This window comes from Schistocerca gregaria, chromosome 3 (assembly GCF_023897955.1).
Source record: "Schistocerca gregaria isolate iqSchGreg1 chromosome 3, iqSchGreg1.2, whole genome shotgun sequence".
Lineage (NCBI taxonomy): Eukaryota > Metazoa > Arthropoda > Insecta > Orthoptera > Acrididae > Schistocerca > Schistocerca gregaria.
The window spans coordinates 584,095,656-584,100,655 of NC_064922.1; the positions used below are offsets into that span (position 1 = coordinate 584,095,656).

The 5,000-nt window shown below is 53.9% G+C and overlaps 1 non-coding gene across 1 annotated transcript in view; it reads right to left on the reverse strand.

Annotated features, from left to right (window-relative positions):
• Nucleotides 1-1,498, reverse strand: part of LOC126357237 (small subunit ribosomal RNA) — a 1,893-nt gene extending 395 nt beyond the window's left edge. The window contains exon 1 of the ribosomal RNA XR_007566186.1: nucleotides 1-1,498. This exon is cut by the window's left edge and continues 395 nt beyond it. This is a non-coding gene — a ribosomal RNA (small subunit ribosomal RNA).
• Nucleotides 1,499-5,000: the final 3,502 nt, after the last annotated feature.

Consider the following 5,000-nt stretch of genomic DNA (forward strand, 5'->3'; position numbering starts at 1 on the left):
AAGCTAGAAGCCGCCTGTCCCTCTAAGAAGAAAAGTAATCGCTGACAGCACGAAGGATGTCACGCGACTAGCTAGCAGGCTAGAGTCTCGTTCGTTATCGGAATTAACCAGACAAATCGCTCCACCAACTAAGAACGGCCATGCACCACCACCCACCGAATCAAGAAAGAGCTATCAATCTGTCAATCCTTCCGGTGTCCGGGCCTGGTGAGGTTTCCCGTGTTGAGTCAAATTAAGCCGCAGGCTCCACTCCTGGTGGTGCCCTTCCGTCAATTCCTTTAAGTTTCAGCTTTGCAACCATACTTCCCCCGGAACCCAAAAGCTTTGGTTTCCCGGAGGCTGCCCGCCGAGTCATCGGAGGAACTGCGGCGGATCGCTGGCTGGCATCGTTTATGGTTAGAACTAGGGCGGTATCTGATCGCCTTCGAACCTCTAACTTTCGTTCTTGATTAATGAAAACATACTTGGCAAATGCTTTCGCTTCTGTTCGTCTTGCGACGATCCAAGAATTTCACCTCTAACGTCGCAATACGAATGCCCCCGCCTGTCCCTATTAATCATTACCTCGGGTTCCGAAAACCAACAAAATAGAACCGAGGTCCTATTCCATTATTCCATGCACAGAGTATTCAGGCGGGCTTGCCTGCTTTAAGCACTCTAATTTGTTCAAAGTAAACGTGCCGGCCCACCGAGACACTCAACTAAGAGCACCCTGGTAGGATTTCAACGGGGTCCGCCTCGGGACGCGCAAGCACGCCTTCGGCTCGCCCCACCGGCAGGACGTCCCACGATACATGCCAGTTAAACACCGACGGGCGGTGAACCAACAGCGTGGGACACAAATCCAACTACGAGCTTTTTAACCGCAACAACTTTAATATACGCTATTGGAGCTGGAATTACCGCGGCTGCTGGCACCAGACTTGCCCTCCAATAGATACTCGTTAAAGGATTTAAAGTGTACTCATTCCGATTACGGGGCCTCGGATGAGTCCCGTATCGTTATTTTTCGTCACTACCTCCCCGTGCCGGGAGTGGGTAATTTGCGCGCCTGCTGCCTTCCTTGGATGTGGTAGCCGTTTCTCAGGCTCCCTCTCCGGAATCGAACCCTGATTCCCCGTTACCCGTTACAACCATGGTAGGCGCAGAACCTACCATCGACAGTTGATAAGGCAGACATTTGAAAGATGCGTCGCCGGTACGAGGACCGTGCGATCAGCCCAAAGTTATTCAGAGTCACCAAGGCAAACGGACCAGACGAGCCAATCCGATTGGTTTTGATCTAATAAAAGCGTCCCTTCCATCTCTGGTCGGGACTCTGTTTGCATGTATTAGCTCTAGAATTACCACAGTTATCCAAGTAACGTGGGTACGATCTAAGGAACCATAACTGATTTAATGAGCCATTCGCGGTTTCACCTTAATGCGGCTTGTACTGAGACATGCATGGCTTAATCTTTGAGACAAGCATATGACTACTGGCAGGATCAACCAGGGAGCTGCGTCAACGAGAGCTGAGCAGCCGGCCGCCCGGGAGTGTGTCCCGAGGGCCCGCGCGAACACGCAAGCGTCCGCTCAATTATTCTGCAAACAGGAGGAGGCTGAGCTCCCCTGCACGATACACCTCGAAACCCTCTCAGGTCCCGGCGGCGCGCAGCGCCGTCCTAAGTACTTGGTCGGGTTCGAGAGAGGCGCAATCGCCCGGAGATAGGCGAGTAGACGCTTTCAGTGCGAACACCCGTGCTCCCAACTGAGCTTGCCGCTGCCGACAGAGGCCCGGGAGCGTGCTGTCGTGGCATTGCCGGCGGGAAACAACACGCGCCACCTACGGTGACCGGCAGCTCCAACGCCAGCGCCACAGAAGGGCAAAGCCCCACTTGGGTGCAGAAGCGAACTCTCCCAGCACAGCGCACGCGCCAACACGTCCGCAGAGCTGCGATACAAACCACCTGCGAGAACCGCTGGGGGCGACCGAGCAGCAGACGGCGTCGCGACGCCGAGTGCCGGGCGGCGGCGCATCCTCAACGCACACAGTCCGCAATCGGACCAGCACACAGCAGATGTCCACCGCGCTTCGCACCGGGCTCGGCAGAACCCACTTTGGCCGCCTGGCGCCGCGCGCAGGGTGCGCCGGCGCATAGCTGGGACGCCAGCCGGGCCCGTCGGCCGGCGCTCCTGCCACTGGGCGCCCCCCACCAGCCGGCTGTAGTGCGTGCGCTCACGCAGCGCGCGGCCAGCACGCCGGGCGGCCCCCCCTCACCGGCCGGGGACTGTCCCACGAAGCCACAGCCTCGTATCGCTTCATACCCACATGGCCAACTCAGGTTCGGGGGCATGGCGGGTACCGCCGAAACAACCGGTTCATAGATGTACCGATCGTCGCTATCACCGATGCACCTGCAGCGCGAACAACCGCTCAACAACTGATTTCCAGTTCATTTGCGGATCGTATACGTCAATCTACATTTGCGAAATCTACGATTCTGGCATGCCTGCATGTTATGTGTCACGACACGCTACATCAGCCCACATACACACTGCGGCATGTACACGAGAGAACACGTGGAAGATGGTCCGCGCACGTGTGCAATGTCCCTTGCGCGGTCGACTGTCAACCGGCCTCTGTAGCATGTCGCAGATGTGGAACGCGGTCCACCGTGCTATCATGTTGTGTGGGGCAATACGATTAAATAGGAAAACCCTCGTCGCTACATCAACAGACGGCTCACGCTGATTCCCGGCAGAGGGAGGAGGGGGGGGGGGCCCAACATGCAATACTTTCGTCCGTACCTACCTACCACATGTCTGTACGGCGTACAACAGTGCAATCTCGCTGTAATGGGGAGACGAGACAAGTAGCATCGTGCACAACATATGGCCCTTATGATTCGCCATTGTAGGGCGCAGCCGGTGTACGGTCAAGCATGTGCCACATTATGTCACTCAGTACGTAACGACGGATGATCAGTGTGGGTTACGCGTACATCAGCGGACAGTCCACACAGGCCGTACCACAACGTACACTGACTGCATCGACAACCGAATGCAACTGAACAGCTGCAAGGCTCATTTCACAAACAAACGCCTGACCGACCAGCTTGGAAGGGCAGGAGGGGAGGGCGATATTCGTTCTGTAGCGGTACACCCTTCCAGTGGTTAGCGGGACTGTGTAGAAAGTACGCAACACTCGAAAGACCTTTATGTGAGGGTACGCACCATGGCATCAAGAAATACACATGACACCAGAGGATCCAAGCAGTGAACTATGTTCAGAGGGTTGCTGTTAGGCAAAGCTACATTCCTGTGACGTTACATGTGACAGTTAAGGTGCAGTGTAAGTTAGGTTAAGGTGCAGTGTAAGTTAGGTTAAGGTGCAGTGTAAGTTAGGTTAAGGTGCAGTGTAAGTTAGGTTAAGGTGCAGTGTAAGTTAGGTTAAGGTGCAGTGTAAGTTAGGTTAAGGTGCAGTGTAAGTTAGGTTAAGGTGCAGCGTAAGTTAGGTTAAGGTGCAGCGTAACTTAGGTTAAGGTGCAGCGTAAGTTAGGTTAAGGTGCAGCGTAAGTTAGGTTAAGGTGCAGTGTAAGTTAGGTTAAGGTGCAGTGTAAGTTAGGTTAAGGTGCAGTGTAAGTTAGGTTAAGGTGCAGTGTAAGTTAGGTTAAGGTGCAGTGTAAGTTAGGTTAAGGTGCAGTGTAAGTTAGGTTAAGGTGCAGTGTAAGTTAGGTTAAGGTGCAGCGTAAGTTAGGTTAAGGTGCAGCGTAACTTAGGTTAAGGTGCAGCGTAACTTAGGTTAAGGTGCAGCGTAACTTAGGTTAAGGTGCAGCGTAACTTAGGTTAAGGTGCAGCATAACTTAGGTTAAGGTGCAGCGTAACTTAGGTTAAGGTGCAGCGTAACTTAGGTTGAGGGGCCAACGTGGGTTAGGTTAAGGGGCCAACGTGGGTTAGGTTAGGGGCCAACGTGGGTTAGGTTAGGGGCCAACGTGGGTAAGGTTAGGGGCCAACGTGGGTAAGGTTAGGGGCCAACGTGGGTAAGGTTAGGGGCCAACGTGGGTAAGGTTAGGGGCCAACGTGGGTAAGGTTAGGGGCCAACGTGGGTAAGGTTAGGGGCCAACGTGGGTAAGGTTAGGGGCCAACGTGGGTAAGGTTAGGGGCCAACGTGGGTAAGGTTAGGGGCCAACGTGGGTAAGGTTAGGGGCCAACGTGGGTAAGGTTAGGGGCCAACGTGGGTAAGGTTAGGGGCCAATGTGGGTAAGGTTAGGGGCCAACGTGGGTAAGGTTAGGGGCCAACGTGGGTAAGGTTAGGGGCCAACGTGGGTAAGGTTAGGGGCCAACGTGGGTAAGTTTAGGGGCCAACGTGGGTAAGGTTAAGGGCCAACGTGGGTTAGGTTAAGGGCCAACGTGGGTTAGGTTGCCAGAGATGTGTCAAATCAGGATGTACGTTTGGCTGGTGTCAGGTGGTGGGTTGGTTCGATGCCTTTATAAGGGGTGTGGCCAAAGGGTATTTTATTACTTGTACCTTTTGTGTTGTGGCGTGGCGTTGCGTCCTGTGTTGATACTGGGTGGACCACTGTGGGTGTTGCTGGCTGATTTGAGCTGCGTTGTTTGCGGGTGATGTGAGACATTCTGTCTTATTAGTGGACGTGACGTTCCTCTTGTCGTTCTTTGGATAGTGTTCTGTGGCAGCGAGGATAAAATGGATGTTGTTGAACGATAGTGCTTTGGTGCTTTCGCTTTGTTACACACAGAGTGGACTGTGAGATAGGGTGACTGGGTCGAGTGCGGTTCACACTGTCCTCCCCAGTTTACAGTATGTATCATCTATGTATGTGGTCCTGCATCATTTACTAAGGAGGGACGTCAGACGACTGAAATATTAGTTATGTACTGATGTAAAGCAGAATGCTTACCTTCCACCAGTGGGCGAGTATCGACTCTGCCCCAGCGTTGCCACCGCAGGAAGCGGTGTCGGAAACACTACCCGCACACCGTCACCACTGTGCGGGGGG